Here is a 21,842-nt window from a genome sequence, read left to right on the forward strand (position 1 = left end):
ACGTATCTGTTCTGTACTTAAATTCTTTTCTTTATAAAATGGTAGCAAGCTGTCTTTAAAGTGTAAAACACTAACATGTCCTTGGATTAGGTTGCAACGTACTCCTGTAGCTCAAAGATCTTCATTTCTATCTATATTCCGAATCCTATTTCTGTCATCTGAGCCATCTCAGCCTGGTTCAGAACCCTTGCAGGGGAGGTGATGTGGTCATTTGGAGGAAAGAAGTTCCTGTAACTTTTTGAGTCATCAGTTTCTTGCGCCAGTTCTTTCTCACTTTTGTGGGCTTATGTTCCTTCAATCTTTGAGGTTGCTGACCTTTGGATGTTTTTTGTTCTTGTTTTTGTTTCCTATTGGAAGACCTTGAGGGTTTGATTGTGATATAAGATGGATTTGGCAGACTGATTTCATTTCTGGAAGATATTAGGGGGTCAGCTCTCAGCTCCTAACTCCTGGACTGTGGGCTCTAACTCTGAGGACTTGTACTGGGCCCTGACTTTGTTCTCGGGCTCCTCCTGTTTAGGAATCTACTGTGCTGGGTGTGGCTGAGGTGCTCCCTGACTGCTGGTCACTCCACTCCAAAGGGTAGTGTCAGTCAAAGCGTTTCAAGTGCGGTGACGATAGGATCTGCCCATGTTTGCACGTGCCAGGAGCAGCAGTAGCAGCAGCTCCGGGGGGTGCACACTTGTCAGTGGCAGTGGGGTGCTGGCAGGTACCAGGGAGCCTGCCGCCATGAGGGCATTCACGACAGTGGCAGAGGCAATGCAGCTGGGGTGGAGGACCTGCTGGCAGTTGTGGGTGCAGTGACACTGGTGGTGTTGGCTGCACACACAGTTTGGTGTTGGCTCCAACACTAACATTTCAAGCCTGGTGGTATATATCTATCGTCTATAGTATACATTCATTTTCTATCATGCGCAAACACTGTGGTTTTAATTTTTAGTCACCTTAAAAACAATCTTCTTGTATTGCTTTGTTTTGATACAAAAACAATTAGGATTGTTGTAAGTATCTCCATTTTCGAAGAAGAAACTGGATGCCAATGCAGACTGACTTCGCCAGGATTGCGTGACCCAAGGTCACAGTGCAGCAAGGACAGCAGCTCCCATCAGACAAGAATCTCTTCAACTTACTGATGAAAAATTTACATCCCTGCTTGAATCGACCTTCCTTTTCTTTCTCTCTCATTTTATTGATCTCTGAATGCCATTTTCTTCACCTTCTTTGGAACCCACTGTTATTTATTTGCATTGTTCACTCCCTTACTATCTTTAAACTCTCCCTCTTGTGACTGTCACATGCAGACATTCAAATATGTGCAGTTCGTGGATATTTTAAAAATACAACAAAACTAGATACTTAAATTACCTGGATCCATCTAGCTTCCAACACACCGTTATTCATAGCCAAAACACATATTCTTAACTTCTGCACCTGCCATTCATTACTCTACCGATCCCAATCTAGATCATATGTTTAGAAATTTTCTAGATTTAAAAATGTAGCTAAGAACAATGGAGATTTTTAGCTTACCTCAAAAATCTTCTTTAATCCCCAGGTTATTTAAAAGTGTATTTTTTAATTTCCAGATGTTCAGGGAATTTACCAGATAGCTTTATGTTCTCAAATTCTAGTTTAGATCTGTTATTGTTTTAGAACCCACTTTATTCAATGTCTGTACTTTCAAAGTTGTTAATGTTTGTTTCATGACCCAGAATTTGGTCAGTCTTCTTGAATGTTTCATTAAAAAGAAGGTACATTCTACTCTTCTTAGAATGTTCTATAAATGTCTATTAGACATTATTGGTTGGAAGGATATGGAAATGTGACCCATATCCTTACTGATTTTTCTGTATATGTATTGCAGAAAGGAGTGTTATTAAGTTGTTACTATAATTATAGATTTATCTGTTTCTCTTTCCAAATATATCAGTTTTAGCTTCATGTATTTTGAAGCTCTATTTTTACATGTACATACATTTAGGATTCTGATATATTTTTGGATCATTTACCACTTTATGTAATATTCTATTTTCAACTTTTCTAAAATTAATATAACTACTTTACCTTTTTTGAAGAGTATTAGTGTTTCTGTGGTGTATCAGTCTTTATTCTTTTGCTTTTTTGGCTATGACTTTACCTTATAGTGGCTTTACTGACTGAGATCTAATTCACATGTAGCACTTATCCTTTAAAGTGTATAATTCAATGAGTTTTCATATATTCACAGACACATGCAACCATCATCACTATGTAACTTCAGAACTTTTTATCATCTCAAAAGGAAAACCCGTGTCAGCTAGTAATCATGCATCTGTTCTTTTTTAATCTAATTATATCTTTGCACTTAAAGTGGATTTCTCATAGACAGCATACACTTGGGTCTTCCTTTTTCAAATCCAATCATGCAATCTGTCACCTAACATAATATGTTTAGACCTTCAGATTTAGGGTAATTATTGATATGGCTGAATTACAATCTAAGATCTTGCCATTTTCTAATTGTTACACTTGTCTTCATTTCCATTTTCTCCTTTTTTGGCCTTTTTTTGGGGTTATTGAGCATTGTATATATTCATTGGAATACTATTCAACTTTAAGAAAGGAAACTTTGTCATTTGCAACAACTTGCATGAACCTGGAGGACATTATGGTAAGTGAAATATGCCAGGCATAGAAAGACATACACTGCAGAATCTCACTACTGTATGGAACGAAAATACTTGAATTCTTAGAAGCAGAGAATAGAATGGTGACTTCCAGGGGTGGAAGGTTGATAAATGGGGAAATGCTGTCCAAAAGGTACAGGGTTTGAATTAACCAGGAGGAATAATTTCTGGGGATCTATTGTGCAGCATGGTAAACATTACAGTTTATAATGTTGTATTTTATTATACTTAAAAATTGCAAAAATTTGGATTTGAGTGGTCTCATGACACACAAAACATAAACACAATCTAACTATGTGAGGCAATGGATGTGATAATTAGCTTGATTATGGTAATCGTTTCACAATGTATTCATCTATCAAAACATCACATTGTACACCATACTTACATACAATTTTATTTGGCTATTAGACCTTAAGAAAGCTGGAAAATGTAAGAATAAAATACATTTTATTTTATATTTATTTATCTCTTTTCAGGGTTTTTTACTTCTTTGTGAAGATCCAAATTTCTATTCTAATTTTTTAACCTTAAAGAACCCCCACAAATACTTTTTGTATTGAAGTTCTGTCAGCAATTTATTCCTGTTTGTCTGAAGAAGTCTTTATTTCTCCTGCAATTTTAAAGGGTATTGTTGCTTGATATGGAATTCTGGGTAGATTTAATTTTCTTGCAGCACTTTCAAGATATAATTGTGTTTTTTCTAGCTAGCATGGTTTCTGATGAGAAGTCTCCGATAATTGCGTTCTTGTTACTCTTCAGTTAATGCATCTTTCATTTTCTGGCTACCTTCAAAATTGCTCCTTTTCTTTGCGTTTTAGCAGTTTGAATATGATATGAACTTAGCAATGCGTGTGGTGTGTATATGTGTGTATGTGTGTGTGTGTGTTTGTGTGTGTATCTGTTTTGTTGTTTAGTGGGTATCTTGGATCTGTGGTTTAGTATCTATTCTTAATTTTGAAAAAGAAAAAAAAAAACTCAGTCATATTTCTCCCAGTATTTATTTTGCTATAAATAGCAAAATAAATCTTTTTTTAGTCTCTTTTTTTAGTCTCTTTCTATTCTTATTCTAAAATTTCAATTATACATGTGTTAAATCGTTTGATGTTGTTCCACAGCTCTTGAATGTTTCATTCTGTTTTCCTTTTTTATTGTGATTTATTTTTCTTTTCGTGTCAGTAATTTCTATTGACCCATACTCACTTTCACTGACTATTTTCTCTACTGTGTGAAGTCCACAAATTAGCCCATCAAAGTCATTTGTAATCTCTATCACTGTGTTTTTTAAAAATTTATGGCATTTACATCTAATTCTTTTAGTTCCTACCTCTCTCCTGAAATTATCCACATGGTCTTGCATGTTGTCTCTGTTTTGCTACAGCTTTTACAACGTTATTGTTTTTTAAATGTCCTGTGTGATCTTGCCTGGTGTATTGTTTGTGTCATGTTAATATCTAGTGTTAATGATTTCTTTTTGAGGGAAATTTTTTTCTTGAATTTTCATATTTATTGAAAGCCAGACACTTTATGTAGATTGATAGGAACAGAGGTAAGTAGATTTTGTGCTTGGCCATCACTTTGTCTTTTTTTCTTAAGCTTTCATGTGGCCAGGACTCAGGTGTGGAAAGCAAGGCACCAGCCTCAGGCTAACTTCATCTTCTCTGCCTGAACTTTGTGAGGTGTGTGGAAGAAAAGTCTGAGAGAGAATGTCACACCCACGCAAGACCTGCAGTCCCTGGAGCTACACAATCTTGGCATTTAGAAACTATTAGAGTCTCAGCTTATATACGTCCTTTGACATTTGCCCATGGTAAGTAAATGTTTAGGTCCTCATAGTTGATGGGTCCCCTACCCGTTTAGTCAAGGGTATTTGCCTGCTGCCTGAACCTTAAAGGCCAGGCACTGAGCCAAGGCCAAAGGGTTCAGCGGAGGAGCAGGTGTTCCTAAAAACCTAAACACCCCAGAGAGTATCTGAGAAACTACCAAGAAAAAGCAGTCTCATTGTTTAAATGCAGTAGGCAAAAAGCTAGAAAATCAGCTTAAAAGTGGTTTGAAAAGAAAAGGTGGCACAGACCTCGACAGCTATCCTGCTGCCATCCGGGAATGCCTCATACATAAATCCAAATACACTCATCTACTCACCAAGCTGGACTTGTCTGAGTCATTATTTGGTCTCTCGGATCCCTCTCAGTTGGTGGAAAAGTTTTTTAATAGAATTCCAGGCTTTTCTTGTTACAGTGCTGTTTCTTTCGGCAGGCACCCATCTCTCCTCATATTCCCAGCTGCGTGGTTGTCCTACAATCGCCGTTTTCTAAGTGGGTTCAAGAAAAAGTCGATAATACGCTGTTTATCCAGCATTTTTTGTAAGGGTGGGTGTATCTGTGTTCATCTTTCTTTGTCTTAAAGCAGACAGATATTGTTTGGTCTTATCTTATATACTCTCCGTCTTTTTATTAAGTTTAGGTGCTTCTTTCTTTCGGAAATAATCTCTTCTTCTTCCCCCGCTTCTTCAGCCTCTCCACCTCAGCATCCTCTTCAGGATTGCATTTTTCTGTTCACTATGGATGTCTTGCTTGGAGATCCTCCGTATCCTACATCATCACCACTTCCATTTCTTTGGTAATCATATACATCGTCATTTCTCTGTCTCACACTGCTCTTCTCAGTTCTAAAGCCATATATCCATTTGCAAAATGTAAATTTTTTCTTACATGTTCCATGAGCCTCTCAGACTCAATACGCCCAAAACAAATTCCGTATCTACCACCTAAAGTTAGTCATCTTACGATGTCCCCTCTATCTTGGTAAATTCTCACCTACTCCATTGCCTAAGCTAGAAATCTGGAAGTCGTGGATATTTTCTTCTTTCTCCCTCGTATGTAATCCTTTATCAAATCCTGTCAGCTCAATAGCATATTTACTTATTTGTTTCCACTTCTCTTCCTTCCCTCTCTATCTAAACTATACAAATCACTATTGTCTCCTGACAGAGCAAAAAACCACCTCCTAACTGGTCTCAGATCCACTCCCCATGTTGTGAGCCATGTGACATATCCTAACCATGTACATATTATGTCATTTTTCCCAGTTGAAACCCTTCAATATTTTCCATTGTTCTAAGAATAAATCCAAAATATTTAATGTGGTCCTCTGTGACCTGGTGCCTACCTATTTATCCAAACTTCTTTTCTCCAGGCTCATTGGTCTAGCTGTTCCAAAGGTCTTCTTGTGCCGCTTCACCTTTGGTCATTCTCTTCCTAATTTTTAGGAGAATATTTGTTAAGTTACTGAATAAATTATAACTCTATGCTTTAATTACGTTAGTCACTATAATTCGAATGAGCTAGTTAATGAAAAGTATTGGTTGCCGGTACTCTAATGGGCACTGGCATTGGCCTGAGGCAGCTGTTCATTTATCTTCTCGTTCTTCATCCAGTAAAACAGTTAACAAGACAACAGGTAAATGTGGCTTCCCTAACAAGCTCACAGGAACAGCAGCTCTGATTCTACTTCACGTTTTCTATGCTAACCCCGTACTCTTCCCTGTTTAGCAGCTGTCTCCTCTTTGTCTTCCTTAATGTCTTCCCAAGTTGGCATTTGGGTGACCTTTGCCCTTACTCTGATCTCTTAATTTTTGTATTAACTTTTCTTGACAGTTATCATATCCTATCAGGTTTTATTTAACATTCTGCATGTCTTTTCTCACAGCCTAGATTGTGTACTTTTTTTTTTGGTGGTGAGAGGATGGAGTTTTGCTCTTGTTGCCCAGGCTGGAGTGCAATGGTGTAATCATGGCTTGCTGAAACCTCCACCGCCCGAGTTCAAGCGATTCTCCTGCCTCAGCCTCCCCAGTAGCTGGGATTACAGGTGCCCAGCATTATGCCCAGCTTTTTTTTTTTTTTTTTTTTTTTTTTTTAGTAGAAACAGGGTGGTTTCACCAAGTTAGACAGGCTGGTCTCAAAATCCAGACCTCAGGTGATCTGCCTACTTCGGCGTTTCAAAATCCTGGGATTACAGGCATGAGTCACTGCCCCCAGCTAACTGCATACTTTTTAAATTTACTTTAATTCAAGTATTTCTAGCATCTGTTTTATTTCATGGCCTTTGCTAGATGCAGAAGATAAATTCATTTGGGAGGACAAAATGAACAAGAATAAATAAGATTGACATACTCCCCGTTCTTTTATACAAGCAGGTAAAAAAGATAATTAGAGAATGATGTGGAATGGCCCTGGTGGAGGGGTGAAGAGTGTCATTTAGAAGAAACAACAGGCCCATAGATGGAGGATTGAGGACGGCTTCACAGAAGAGGTGGGGCTTAGGCAGGTCCTGCTGAATGAAATATTTAAGTCAAAAGGGTCCAGTTTGAAGATCAAAGGCTTGACAAGATTGGGAGACCGCTTGAAATTGCTGCTGAGAAGGGAAGAGGACAGTGGCTCATGACTTCTAAAAAGACTGATAGCTGTATCAAGGTGTGTGTTTATAAGGCTGCTCCCTTTCAAAATGAACACAGAGCCTTTGAGCAGGTGCTCCAAGAGTTTGGTTATTGATTGTTAGTTGATTGTATTGAATTCTTTAAAGGCTGCTACTCCTCCCAGCCTTTTAGACCATGCAGGTCATGTCCAAATTGCTCCTAAATTATTTAGCAGTAATAGGTTGCAATTGTATTAAAAACAATCTCTAAGGTACATAGCCATCTTCTGATTGCAAAGTGTTTTCAAATCCATTCACTCCCTAATTTCTCAAAGTGTGAAAGATGTTTGTTATTGTATGACTGAAATAACACAATTTGTTGTATTTTAACATTGCCAGCCACTCATGATACCCCTGTAAGTCTCAAAATCCATGTGAACAGTGTATTCACTCTCAGAACTGATGAAAGCATACAGTGAAGAGCATAATTACATTACTGATTAATGATTCCATAGCTTATATAAAGACACATACCATCTATTTTTGACCTAAAACTAGTAGTCCATGGAATGACATTCTTAAAATGTTTTACTTATAGTGCTCTGAAACAGTGTCACCAAAGGAACATAGTCATGTGGATTTTGGGCCCTTGCACCTGTTTTTGCAGCTTCAGAAATGATTTTCAACAAAGGGGAAAACATATTCAAGATAATGCTTTTCTCTGTCAAATCAGCTTATTATATATTTGAATATTAAGGAATCCTTTATAATATAGTCTACTGATAAAATGACTCAAATTCATGTAACATTTATGCAATTTTATTCAGAACAATGTATTATGGTTTATTTTCAAACTACCAAACTGTTGGGATGGTGTCTGGGTTTAAATGCAAACAGGCCCAAGTACATAGAATATACTAAAATTTAGTTATGTATTTCATTTCTTTGGATGAAAAAAAAATTGTTATTCATTCATAGCGTAGAAAGCCACAGAACCTCTACAGTAGCCACAACATTTAAAAAAATATAAAAACTCAAAAAGCAATTTTGTTGAGTTTCTGAAGCTCTTTGAAAAGAGACTTGGAGTCAAGTACGTTGCCATTATAATTAAACAAAGAAATTTCAACATTTAATTAAATTTCATTTCTCTATTCAGGGAAGATTTTAGGATGGTAGATTCGCTAAATTACACTGGTGTAACTGTGCCTCAGACCACCCCCAATCCCTTATATGTATTTAAAACATGCACGAGTAACCTGCCAGGGGAATAGTCTAACAGAAGAACGTTTCACTTTTACAGGCAACGTGTTTGATATTTAATTTTGTTAATAAAAATTTGAATCTTTAGTCTTGTGCATCTAGACTAAATGGAGATACAGGTGTTTTAGATGATGTTACTTCTTCCTCTGTTAGGATGTTCTGTTATTTCTTTCCTTTTTCAATTTTTAATGTCTAATTATTATGAGTTCATAAGAGCTGTATATATTTACAATGTGCATGTGATATTTTGAGATAGGCCTACAATGTGTTACTGTAATGTTTTTTGACGGTCTATGCTCACTCTTAACTGCCCACTACATTATCCAAGGTTTTTAAAGATGATCAGAGAGTAGAATCTGAAACCCCACTCTTTTAAAAGGTAAAAATAATTCCCCACTACCTATTTTAGCATACAATGCATACGGCACACACTAACACAAGGGTGAGGTGGGGCAGTGAGGGTGGGGGGGAGGGGGGCGGGGAACTGTTGCGGCAAAGTTAACTCACTTAGAAGTAATTCATCCTTTAGGGCAGACAGGGAAAGTGCATCTTCCAGCAGCAAAGCTAGAGAGTGAGAAACCTTCAAGGGGAAGAAATTAAAGAAACTGGAATAAAAAGATGCCATTGGATAGGTAGGAGCAGGAGAAGATGGAGATGTTTTATAACAAATTAACCTTCTGCCTTTGAGGTTATTCCTTGTATTGAAATTCAGTTGTTTTAAAGAGTCTTTATTACTAAAGACATGATGATTTCCTCATAGCCGAAGGGGAAAGTTCAAATACTGTACAAATCTAATAGTCCATCTTAAATCATTTTTGTGTAAAAATTGAGTTGTATTGAATGAATTTGTCATACTCAGAATGAAACCGGTGCAAATGAAATTCCTGTTAAGGGGCATTAACTTTACTATTTTCTCATTTGCTATAAAAGCCTGGTAAGTACCAAGATTTGGGACAGACTATAGAACTTTTATGAACCGAGAGGAGAAGGGAGGAGCTTCCTGATGGCTTTAAAAGCAAATATTATTTTTTTAGTTTATGATCTAGGGAAATTAAAAAAATATATTTCTCTCCCTAAAGTTTTCTAGGGTTAATTAGATACTATCGATCTGTTGTTTTAACTCGTTTGTTTGCTAGATCCCACCATCCAATATATTTTAACGAGTTTCTTTATGTTAGACCCATTTTCCCAGTCATTAACCATCCATGTGCTAATCACACAATTATCTTGTCATTCATTTTATAAGACGTTCTGTAAAAATAGACAGCATCCTTCCAGAATGCAGGGGATAAAATTATATTCAGATCATAAACGTTGTTTTATTGAAAGCTTTATGAATAATTTGACTAAAGAAACAAAAGCACAATAGGAAATATCATTCTATGTAAATAAAGGGAGTATTTAAGAATTATTGAAACCTATGAAAAGATATGTTGTTTTATGTCTTTTAGAGATTCTGAAAAAGTGAGTTGTGAACAGTTTTAAGTGATTTATTTCAACAATTGTCCAATGCAAATTCTTTAAACTCTGATGATTAAACTATCATTTTAAAATTATGTAATGGGATCATTTGACAATATTAATGCCTAAACTTAAAATAGTATTTTAAAGAAATTTCTTTCTAAGATGCGGTGGCTGACTTTGCAAAAATGTAAACAAATTGTAAAGATGAAGAGACCAGACTAGGCGTTTATTCAAACACGAGCAATAAAGCTTAACTGCCCCCCGCCCTCTCTAAGGAAAGACCCTTTTCTTGCTTCTCCAACCACCTTGACAAAGAGAAAAAATACCCTGCTATGTTAGGACCAGTCATTTTTTGCTTCCCCAGAATAGATTACTCTTTGGATCAAATACCAGAGAACCGTCTACACTGCCCTGGACACTTGGATTTGGCAACGTGGCTTCTGCCACCACCGGTTCACTGAAACAGAATGCACAGAAGAGGCTGAGGTGGCCAGTCTGTAACACTGGGCAGCATTCACCCTTTCCTGTAACCGGAGTCTACTTTGGCTTCACGGACACCATCACCTGCTGTATTTCCTTAATTTGTCTGAAATTCACTATATAGCCTCCATCCAGTTTCGTTCTCTTCTGGCCTTCTTCTCTTCAGTTTTCTGCTTGGCCTTATATCCTTATCATTCAACTCTCAAGTATTCTCACAACTTCAACCATGGCTTCTAGTTTATATGCTGCCAATCTGTGTTGCCCACCAGCCTTAGCCCTGAACAGTAGATATTTATTCAAATGCAAACTGGCCATCTGCATTTTATTTCCATCTCAGGCATACCAAAATCATCCCCTTTCAGGTGTCCATTTTAATAAAGAAAACCATCATTCATTAAGTTGCCCCAAGAGCTTCTGTTTTCCTATTCCTATAGCCATATTGTCAGTAGCATGCAATAGAAAGACAGAGCTTACTCATGTAACACGATGTTGGTGTATAGGCTTCTTTTTATTAGATTTCATGTTCTAACAGTCACTGCCTGTGGCTTCATCCTGAAGGACTGGGATGATCCTGTATATTCAGGTGCCTCACACTGGGTCTGGGCAATACAGGAAAGCTCTGAAGGGCATGGCTGTCTTCTGGCTGGGACATGCCCAACACTTTATTGGAAGTTATAAACAGCTTTTCTTTCATATATTATTGGCAAGAATTATGTCATATGATCCGTACTTGCCAAAAAGGAATCTTGGGAATTGAGTATTTTAGCTCTCAATCTCTATAACAGCAGCAGTAGAGGGGATTATGAAGGCAATCAGTCAAGTCATAAGCCATACCTTATGCCAAGCCTCTAATTTATTTTGGATTATCATAGGACTCTCTTAAGGCCCTAATTTGAGTCTTTCCTTTTCCAAATGTTTTGCGCATTCATACTCTCCACTGTTGCTGGGGTAATCTTTCTATGCAAACCTGATCAATTGTTTAAAGTCCAGGTTCCTTAATAAGACACATGTGAGGTCCTCCAAGACCCGACTGAAGATCTGGTTCCCCGCCAAAAAGCCCACATGTGATTGTCAGACCTGAAAATAGATAATGATAAAGGCTCTACCTGGCAGGCCTTCCATAGAAAGCTGCCCTCCCCACAGCAGACTTCTTGGTGCACAGCCAGTGCGTGGCAGTCTCTGAAAGGAGCTGCAGTCAAGGATTCCAGAGGGTCCGGCCCACCATGCTCCTAGCACACCTGCACTCTCATCAAGCGCCTTCATTCAGATGTCTCCTTATGTGGAGCTTTCGACAGAGGCCTTCCTCAAGCACCTGTGTGGAGACTTCCTTATCAGGGAGGTGGGGAGGAGGAGCCCTTTCTCTTCACTCTGACTCAGTGCTCAGTGCTTTTCCACCTAGCCCTGTTCTCCTTTTCCTCTTCCCCTTGGCAGTGAGAAGCCATGCTGATTCGCCTGACCCCCAACCTGTTCATACCATGGGGGACAATAGAAGGGGAAGTCAGAGCTTTGCGAAGTTTAGGCTCCCATCTATGCCATCTCAGTGAGCAAGGAAAGGCTGCACTGTTACTCTCACTACTTTTTGTTATCCTAATCAGCAACGTGGACACCTGGCAATTCTACTCTCTCCAGCTCAGCTCAGCTCAGCTCCTGACACTGGCATCCACACCTGTTACAGGCCCACCACGTACATCTGCTCGCTGCCCAGTCACAGAGTCATTACACTGAGACCGCAGCGATGCAGCAGAGACAGAGTTTAAGGATTGCAGGGCACCCAGTCAGAAGATGGGAGGAGACCCTCAAATCCATCTCCCTGATGAGTTCTGGGCTAGGATTTTTAAGGGGATTATAGAGAGCAAAGGGCTAGAAAGTTGGGGCTGTTGATTCATCGGGGGCAAGGGAGGTAAAATCATCAGGTTATGGAAACAGCTGACAGTGGTTTCATCAGTACGCAGGACCTGAAGGAATGTCTCAAAGGGAAAACAACATTTCATGATGTTCAAGTTGTAATCTATTGAGCAGTCAAAGGGACCTGTAATCGGGTAATAGAGTCCATGTGATTCTACGACAATGGGAACTGAACAAGTATGAGGAAGCAGGTCAGAAAGCAGCTGACCTAGGATTAACACTGAATGTGCTGCAAACTTGCTTCATTTCCATTTCTTCCCATCCCTTCTTCTCTGATTAATCTACAAAGTCTACACGCCCACCTATTTCTTTACACCCTTCCCTCTTGTGCTGGCCCCATTTCTATGCTCCAAACAGTTCCTCAACCTAACACAAGTCTTTCTAAGGACACTTATTTCCTCTTCTCTCTGTAAATGCACAGATGTGAAATCGCTGGATCATAGGGTCAAAGTTGGTTCCCTTTGTAAGAAACTGCCAATAAGTTTTCCAAACATACTGTACCATTTTACACCCCAAAAAGCAACATATGATAGTTTCAACTGACCCACACATTCTTGTCAGTCATTGGTGGGGTCAATCACTTATTTAATTTAATTTAATAATTTTAATTAGAATTAGCCATTCTAATAGAAGTACAGTGGTACTGGATTTTCATTTAACTTGCATTTTCTTTAAGACTAATAAAGTTTCAGCATATTTTCATATGTTTATTTGCTATGGATATGTCTTCTTTGGGGAAAAGTCTGTTTAAATAGTTGGCCCTTTTTATTGTGATTTTATTTTGAGAATTACTTTTATAATCTAGGTACAAGATCTTTGTCAGACATATGCTGTGCAAATTTTTTTTTCCAGTGTGTGGTTTGTCTTTTTGTTTTCTTTTCAGTGTCTGTTGAAGTACATTTGTTAAATCTCAATAAAATCCAATTTATCAAATTTTTTTGTGGATTTTGCTTTGAGTCTTGTATTTAAGAAATCTTTACATAAGTCAAGATCATAAAAATTTGTTTCTTTTTTCTAGTTTTATAGTTTCAGTTTCAGTTTTTTAATTCAATAATCAAGAAATGTCAGATATGAAATTTCAATTCTAAAAGTTTCAAATAATTTTATTTTTATATTTTTTAAATATCTCCTGAGGTTCTCTACCTTTTTAATGAGTCCATCTTTCTTTCTAATGAATAGATTCTATGACATATTGTAGTTATTTCAAAACCTTTGTCCAAGAATTCCAGCACCTGAGTCATCTAAAAGTTTGTTTCTGTTTACTTTTTTCCTCTTGATTATTGGTCTCTTTTGCAAAGGTGCATATCTCTTCACCTTTTATTGTATGCTGTGTGTATTATTGAAGTAGAAGCCATGGATAAAGTAGGAAATATACAATACACGCTCACACACACACACACGCAAATGCACACACACATGCATTTCCCACCAACCAAGGGAAGATAACCTTCCTTCTGCTGGGATGGGAGGGTGACATGTGCATGAAAGGCTGATCAATTTCATCAAAAGATGTGCGATTTTGCCACCTGAAGACTTTAAGACTGTGAGATACTGAGTCTGCTTAACTTCAAAATTCAAGAGAGCTGGAGACCACCAGGTCGAGACCATGAGATGCTGAGGTCTTGAGAGGAAAGCTCTCCTCTGCCTCCTGGTTCCTCCCAGCCTTGGTTTCTCTGCAATGTTCCCTTTAATGTTGGATATCTTTGCATTCAGGCTTGTCCAGATTCAAACCTGAAGAAGCATCAGACCACAGGTTTATTGATTTTGGTTGATTGTTTCTAATTCAAGCAAACCTGGGTTGTTTTTAGGTCCACGACTCTTCCTGCACTGCCTCCCAAGGCCCCCACCAGGTCCCAAATATAAAGGCTTCTGTGCCACTTTTCACCTGGGAAGGCTGTATCGTTGGGATTTAGTGGGTTGGTTTGTTTGTTGTTTGTTTGTTTTTCAAGCTATATCTATGTATCTCCAACTCTGATGCCTTTAAGAATATTATGACATGGTGGATTATCTAAAAGTTTCCATTTTAGCAGAAATAAGAGGTTCCTTCCCATCTTAACCAGAATTAGAACTCCAAAAAAAGTACTGATTACCCTCAAATGTTATCCAAATAATTCTTCAAATTATCCATTCTGCTGTTTGAAAAATATCCTAATATATGTATTCTTCTTGTGTGTATATTGATTGCATTATATTTCTTTAAAATTTACACTGCTACTTTCTTCTAGCACATTGAGCTAAAAGTTTTTCATGTTTCTTCTTTGTAAAAGAGAGTCTTTTATGTCTGTGACTTGTGCTATAAGTAATATTTTGTATATTTTGTAAGTTTTGATATGCAATATTCTAACTACCATCATTCTCTAATTATTTTGTAATAAAAGTTTTGATTTATTTTTTCATAGTAGTCACTTAGAAGAGAGCTTTTTGTAATTTGGTTATTAATTTAGACTTATATTGCATTATGTTAAACAGCTGTTTGTGGGATTATTATTGCATACTGAAAATATTAAAAATTATATTATTTAATAATTGCCAAATTTGGAAGTAGAACCTAGGAACTTGAAAAAATTAAGCTCATTCTCCTTTAATGACAATAAAATTTTATTTGTTAATGTATTCTCTCTATATATATATGTGAATGTATTATCTCTATGTATGTGATATATTCTCTCTATATATATGTGTTACATTGGTTTATTTCTGTAATTCTAATTATTTATATGTGTATATAATAAATTATGTTTTCCTGACATATCTTTCATAACATATGTTTCTCCTTGTTGAAGTTTATAAAAATTTATATTACACTAATTTTAAAGTAAAATATTAAGCAAGTGGTATAACATCTGGAAAAAACTCAAACCATGCTTTTCCTCTGCTCTCACACCAGAACAAAAGCAATCATTAACACAGAAGACTTCTGTGACCCCCAAATATGTGGAGATTTATCTCCACCAGCAAGCAGGCAATCATTTCTGCAGTGGGCACCAGCTGGGTGTCCTCCAATTCAATGCCAACATCTACCTGGAGGGGGCATCAGATCCCACACAGCTTGAGGACTCCTCAGTCTCCAGGAGGCTCCTCCTTTCCCTTCAGACAACAGGCAAGTCTAGGCCTCCAGAACTTCTGACCTACCAGTTTTATAATGGGGTTCCTGCGACACCCTCTTTAGGTTTGGTTAATTGGCTAGAGAGGCTGACAGAACTCAGGGAAGCACGTTTCCTGGTTTATTATAAAGGATAAGTAGAGGACAGAAATAAACAGTCAGCTGAAGGGATGCATGGGGTGAGGTCTGGAAGCACCCTGAGCACAGGAGCTTCTGTCCCCATGGAGTTGTGTTCAGCTCTCCAGAATCTCTCGAACCCTGTCCTTTGGCCTTTTATGGAGACTTCATTGGCCGTCCGTGATTGAAGCATGGATGACTGAGTGGAAATGTGGTTTTACCAAAAGGGTGTGATCTAAACCCAGCCAGGCCTGTCTGTTCAGACTCTTCCAGCATAGCTGTGCAGTGCTCCTTCCTCCCGGGTATGGGGCAGGACCCTCTCTGAAGTGAGAGTCAGATTAGAGTCCCGCCAAGACAGGTGAAAGGAGGGTAGGAGAAGGTCAGAGAGCGTGAGAGATTCTGTTTCCTGAAGCCTGCTCCTGAGGTCTAGAGCACCCCAACCTCATAACAAAACATGTGACTAGGGTTATGGGAGTTATTAGCCAGGAATGGTGGGTGCAAATATACATATATATATAAAAGTTTTCTATATATATAGTTATATATATATTAGTTTTCTATATATGTAGTTTTCTCTCTATATAGAGATATTATAGATAGATCTATATGTAATTATGTATATTTATTATATATACACATAAACAAAATCATACTATCACATATAACTAATACACAGGAAAAATAAAACACAAGAATGTAGAGAATGTCATATGTAAATTCTTCAATGCTTGGGAAACAGTACATGTTATCACACCTTTTGTTATCATACCCTCTGACAAAGTTTGGACTACAAAGGAGTTGCAGACTTGCCATTGGGGTGTAAATTGAATGCAAAGCGTGTGATCTCTGGTTGGAATTAAGCATAAGTGGGATATAATGACCTTCAAATACTAAAATTGTTCATTCATTCTCTGTCAATTCCACCTAGAGAGTTTTTTGGCTGGTAGAGGCATAATAAAACTAAATGGTGCTCACACATTGTTCTTACACGTATATTCTTCTGTTAAATGGCTTTTAAATGTGAGTTTCATGGAAAGTTCAATTTTATGATATGTTTTATTTGACTGATCATTCTTATTTGAATTTTCCCATGTGAACTTCTAGCAAAGCTTTTTGAACTCAGAGACTTTCCTCCAAAGGACACTTTAACCCATTTAAAAAATAAAGATTGCTTCTACTTCTGGGACGATAAAGTATTTATGCTTTCCCCTTTTCTTCCCACTAAGCACAACTAAAAACCCTGAATGTTTTATATATATAAACACGGAAAGACTCTTAAGGTGGAGAGAAGAGGCAGATGAGTGAGTGAGCCCAGGACTCCAGAGAAACCATCGGGGCGAAATCCTCGAGTTTTCCTTCTCCCAGAGAGAAACCACAATTGGAGCTGAAAATTGCAGAAACCTGGAAACAGCAAAGGGCACAGGCAATAAACACCCAACAAAAGGATGTGAAAAGAGCAGCCTTGCAAGACAGAATGTTTTGAGACGAAAATGCTCTATTGTAGCCAAACACCACCTAATAAACTGCAGGCCCACCCATGCCCCCACCAGCCAGGGCTGAGTGAAGAGCCCAGCAAGGCACAATGCAGAGACGCAGCCCCGGACCCTGTGGTGTCAGATGAGGCTTGGAGGAGTCGGGACACCCAGCAGCAAGGCCCCCTCCCTCAAATGGCATCAGCAGGGGCCACATGTGAGCAGTAAAGAGGAGCTTGTTCTCTTCATCAGGAATTCACCAGTGGAAACCTAGTGAGGACCAGAAGTCCCACCCCCAGCTGTACCAGGGCATCCCCTTGGTGGTTGCTAATGAAGACAGATAGGAAACCTAAACTGTGTACCCACAGGTAACAGTAACAGCATGGTGCTCAGCCTAGCCCTGATGCAGCAGCCAGAAGAAGCCAGCTAAAAGAAAAACCGTCTCTAACATCCAGAGTCCCAAAGTGTAATAACCAAGATATCCAGATTTCAGTGTAAACAACTGTTACAGCAAGAACCACAACAAACCATCATAGAGAATGAAGGAAGACAAGCAATGGACACACACACTGGAAATCAGACATGTCAGAGCTCAGAGATTCTAAAGCAGCCATCATAAAAATGCTTGAAGGAGCAGCTGTGAACACACTACAACACGTGCAAAAATGCACATTTAAGCCCTGTCATAAATCTTTATATTAAATGACAATCGTGTTAATGACTCCAATGTATGCTATCTGTAAGAAACTCCCTTCAAATATAAGGATGGAGGCAGGTTGAAAAAAAAAAGAATGGAAAAACATGTATTATGCACATACCAATTTTCAAAAAGTAGTAATGGTTGTGTTAATATTCAATAAAATGAAGACATAAACATTATATACTAATAAGTGGACATTCACTAAGAAAACAGCAATCCTAGATGTGTATGCACCACACATATTGTAAACAAACTATCTGAAGCAAAAGCTTATAAAGGTTACAGAGGATCATTTTTTTAAAAAATATCAATTGTAGTCAAACCTTCAACACTCCTCTCTCAACGACTGGTAGAAAAATTAGACAGAAAATTAGCAAGAATATAGTAAAATTTAACAACATCATTCAGTAACCACAGGTAACTGGCATTTTAAAGCACTCCACCCAACAGCAGAATTCACCTTCCTTTAAAGTGTCCACAGAACATAAACCAAGATAGACAATTTCCTGGGACATAAAACTAACCTCAAAACATTAAAACAATTGAAAGTATACATTGTGCTATTTGACCACAATGGAATAAAACTAGAAATTAATAACATAAACACAACAGGACAACTCCCAAACAGTTGGAAAGTAAACATGACTAAATAACCCATGAATCAAAGCAGTCTCATGGGAAATTACAGAAATACATTGGACTTATGAAAATGAAAATTCAGCCTAGCAACATTTGTGAAGCACAGCTAAAGGAATGTGAGATGAAAATTTATAGCACTAAGAGCATATGTTAGAAAGAAGGAAAAGGCTCAAATCAATAATCTAGGTGACCACCTCAAGGAAAAGTAACTCCAAACAAGCAGAAAGAATGAAATAATAAAGATAGGAGCAAAATCGATGAAATGGAGAACAGAAAAAATGGAGAAAAAATCACTAATCAGTAACGAGCTGGTACTCTGAAAAGATCAATAAAACTTCTAGCAAGAATGACAAAATGAGAAGATGCAAATTACCAATATCAGAAACGAAACAGGGAATATCACTACAAACTGCAGATATCAAAAGGATACCACGGGAAGACAACAAACCACTCTGCACCTATAAATGTGATGATTTTGGTGAAGTAAACCAATGCCTCAAAAAACACATATTATCACAATGTATCCAAAATGAAGTAGATAATTTGAATAGCCCTACAATTATGAAGGAAATCAAATTGATAATGTAAAAACCCCCTTAACAAGAAATTCCTAGGCCCATATAGTGTCACTGAAGAATTCACCAAATGTTTAAACAAGGATTAACATCAATTCTACACCATCTTTTCTAGTAAATAATCGAGGAGAAAACATTTCCCAATTTATATCATGAAGCTAGGTTTGCCATGATGCCAACACTCTGAAAGAAAGAACACAAAAACTACAGACGAATATCCCTCCAGAATACAAGCATTACAATCTTTAACAAAATATTAACAAGTAAAAATTAGCAATATTAGAAAGAATTACCCACCATGACCAAGTGGGTTTATTCCAGGGGCAAGGTTGTTCAGTGTTTGAAAATCCAGTAATGCAAACCAGCATATTACCAAGCCAAGCTAAAGAAGAAAAGCACATGCTCTTAACAATTGATCCAGAAAAAGCCTTTGACAAAAGTCATCACTTATTCATGTTAAAAATTCTCTGAAAAATACTAATGGAAGGGAACTTCATCAACTTTATAAAGAGTTTCTACTGAAAAACAACAACAACAAAAGCAACTCTACAGCTTCTTCTACTTGATGATGAAAGACTGAATGTTTTCCCCCTAAGATGAGGAACAAGGCAAAATCTCTACTCTTGCCACTGTTATTTTGCATATTACTAGAAGTTCCTGTCAATGAAATAATGCAAGAAAAAACAGACGGGACACAAAACAAAAATGAAAAAAATAAAATTATCTGTTTTCAGATGACTTGATTGTCTACATAGAAAATCTCAAGGTATCCAAACAAAACAAAATGAAACTCTAGAATTGGTTACTGAGCTCAGTTATGATTCTAGGATACAAGATAAACATACAAAATTTACGTGTATTTTTTATGCTAACAATGAACACAACGAACAAGAAAATTGAAAATAAAATAACATTTAAAATTGTTTGAAAAGAAATAGGCATAAATATAACAAAGCATACATAGGGCTGGGCACAGTGGCTCACACCTGTAATCTCAACACTTTGGGAGGCTGAGGAAGGAGGATTGCTTGAGCCCTGGCATTTGAGACCAGCCTAGGCAAGATGGAGAGAACCCATCTCTATAAAATAATTGTAATAATTATCCAGGCATGGTGGTACCTACCTGTAGCCCCAGCTACTCTGAGGGCTGAGACGGGAAGATCTCTTGAGCCCAGGGATTCAAGGATCCAGTTAGCTATGATTGCACCACTACACTCCAGCCTAGATGAGAGAGAGTGAGACCCTGTCATATACAGCACCATACAAACCCCAAAAGCAACTTGAAATGGATCACAGACATTAATATAAAACCTAAAAGTAAAACATGAAAGATACTACTGCACACCTTCTGGAAAGATTAAAGAGTGTGACCACACCAGGGGCTGGTGAGGATATAGGACACACATACCTCTCAAACACTGGGTAAGAATGATGTGACAGCTTAGGAAACTATTTGGCAATTCTTTTTGACGAGTAAAAAATACATCTATCTCATATTCCACCTGGGCTTCCACAACAAAGCACCACATATTGGGTGACTTATCAACAGAAATTTATTTCTCACAGTTGTGGAGGCTGGAAGTTGAAGATCAAGGTGTCAGCAGATTCAGGGTCCAGTGAGGACCGGCTTCCTGGTTCATAGACAGCACCTTCTCACTGTGTCCTCACATGGCAGAAGGGGTGAGGGAGCCTTCTGGGGTCTGTTTTAGAAAAGCACTAATCCCTTTCATGAGGACTACATCCTCTTGGCCTAATAAGCTCACAAAGGTCCCACCTCCTGATACCATCACTTTAGAGGAGAGGCTTTCAACATGTGAATTTCAGAGGGATGCACATTCATGCCAGAGCAACCTACTACAACTTGAAGCTCTACCACTAGTAATTATTTACCTGAGAAAGAAGGCCATACATGTCTATACAAAGACTTATACATGAGTGTTCATTGCAGTTTTATTTGCAATTACCAAAAAATGGAAACATTCCAAAATGCACATGTTAGACTTATGGATATATAAAATGTAGTATATTCAATTGAAAACTACTCAGCAATATAAAAAGAGCAGCCTTCTGAATCATGCAACAGTATGGATGGATCTTGAAATAATCCTGTGAGTGCATAAAATCAGACAAAAACATTGTACTGCTCTATAATTTCATTTCTACAACATTCTTGAAAGTGCAAACTAAACCATACTGACAAGAAGTAAATCACTGATTGCAGAGAAAGGGTTGAATGAAGAGATGAATGCACAGAGGTGTGAAGAGACTTTTAGGGAAGGTAGAAATGTTTGTTATCTTGATTATGGTGTGGTTTCACCCAGCACACATATGTCAAAATTCTTCAAATTGTGAAATTTATATATGTGTAGCTTTGGAGGCATAAATTTTTCCTCAGCACAGTTGAAAAAATTAAATTTAAATTGGCACACAATTAACCCACTAAAGTAAATTATGGTTTTACTTTGTAACTTTTCCAGTTTCTGAACAAAGCTCAGATCACAAAAACTATCTCAAGAATAAGATTATTCCTGTGGATATTGTTGACTTAATAGAAATCACAATTTATACATTTTAAAAAGAAGAAAAGAAGTCTTTATTTCTTAGGGTTACAGCCTGCAAGGTGGCCAGACTGCAGGTTGGGAAGCACAGCCTCTGGTCAAGACCAAAGACAGGCACCATGAAGGAGGGGTTGGGGTAGGACATACATATTCAACAGGTTACAGTGGGAGTTATGAATATTCATGAAGGGATCCTGCCACATGTGTATTGAACAAACATGCATGTAACATATGACCCATGTTCACTTTAGGGTGGAGATAACATTCAAAAGCATTGCAATCAGACCCTATATGTCAAAAGGTCTTTTCAGGATATGAAGTCTTGACAGTGTGCAGCCTCTGGAAACTGTCCATGGTCAATGGAATCAGTCCACGGTCAATGGTCTTCTTATATGAAAAAAGCTACTGAAATCAGTCTCTTGTCCAGCCAAAACTGGAGTCATGGCTCGTGGAACAGGGGAGTCACTTAATCAGGGTCCAGCAGTGGATG

The 21,842-nt window shown here is 37.8% G+C and overlaps 1 long non-coding RNA gene across 9 annotated transcripts in view; it reads right to left on the bottom strand.

Moving 5' to 3' along the window:
- LOC102136013 (uncharacterized) overlaps positions 1–21,842 on the bottom strand; it is a 240,278-nt gene that overhangs the window by 207,366 nt on the left and 11,070 nt on the right. For 4 of the 9 annotated variants that reach the window (XR_010577801.1, XR_010577803.1, XR_010577804.2 and 1 more), the window contains exons 2-4: positions 19,918–20,015; positions 5,835–5,923; positions 4,809–4,977 (exon numbers count right to left, since the gene is read on the bottom strand). This is a non-coding gene — a long non-coding RNA (uncharacterized lncRNA). Of the gene's footprint in view, positions 1–4,808; positions 4,978–5,834; positions 5,924–16,091; positions 16,810–19,917; positions 20,016–21,842 lie in introns of those variants that run through there. The other 5 variants (XR_012417215.1, XR_012417213.1, XR_012417216.1 and 2 more) reach the window with 3 other exon arrangements.

This window comes from Macaca fascicularis, chromosome 9 (genome assembly GCF_037993035.2).
Source record: "Macaca fascicularis isolate 582-1 chromosome 9, T2T-MFA8v1.1".
Classification (NCBI taxonomy): domain Eukaryota; kingdom Metazoa; phylum Chordata; class Mammalia; order Primates; family Cercopithecidae; genus Macaca; species Macaca fascicularis.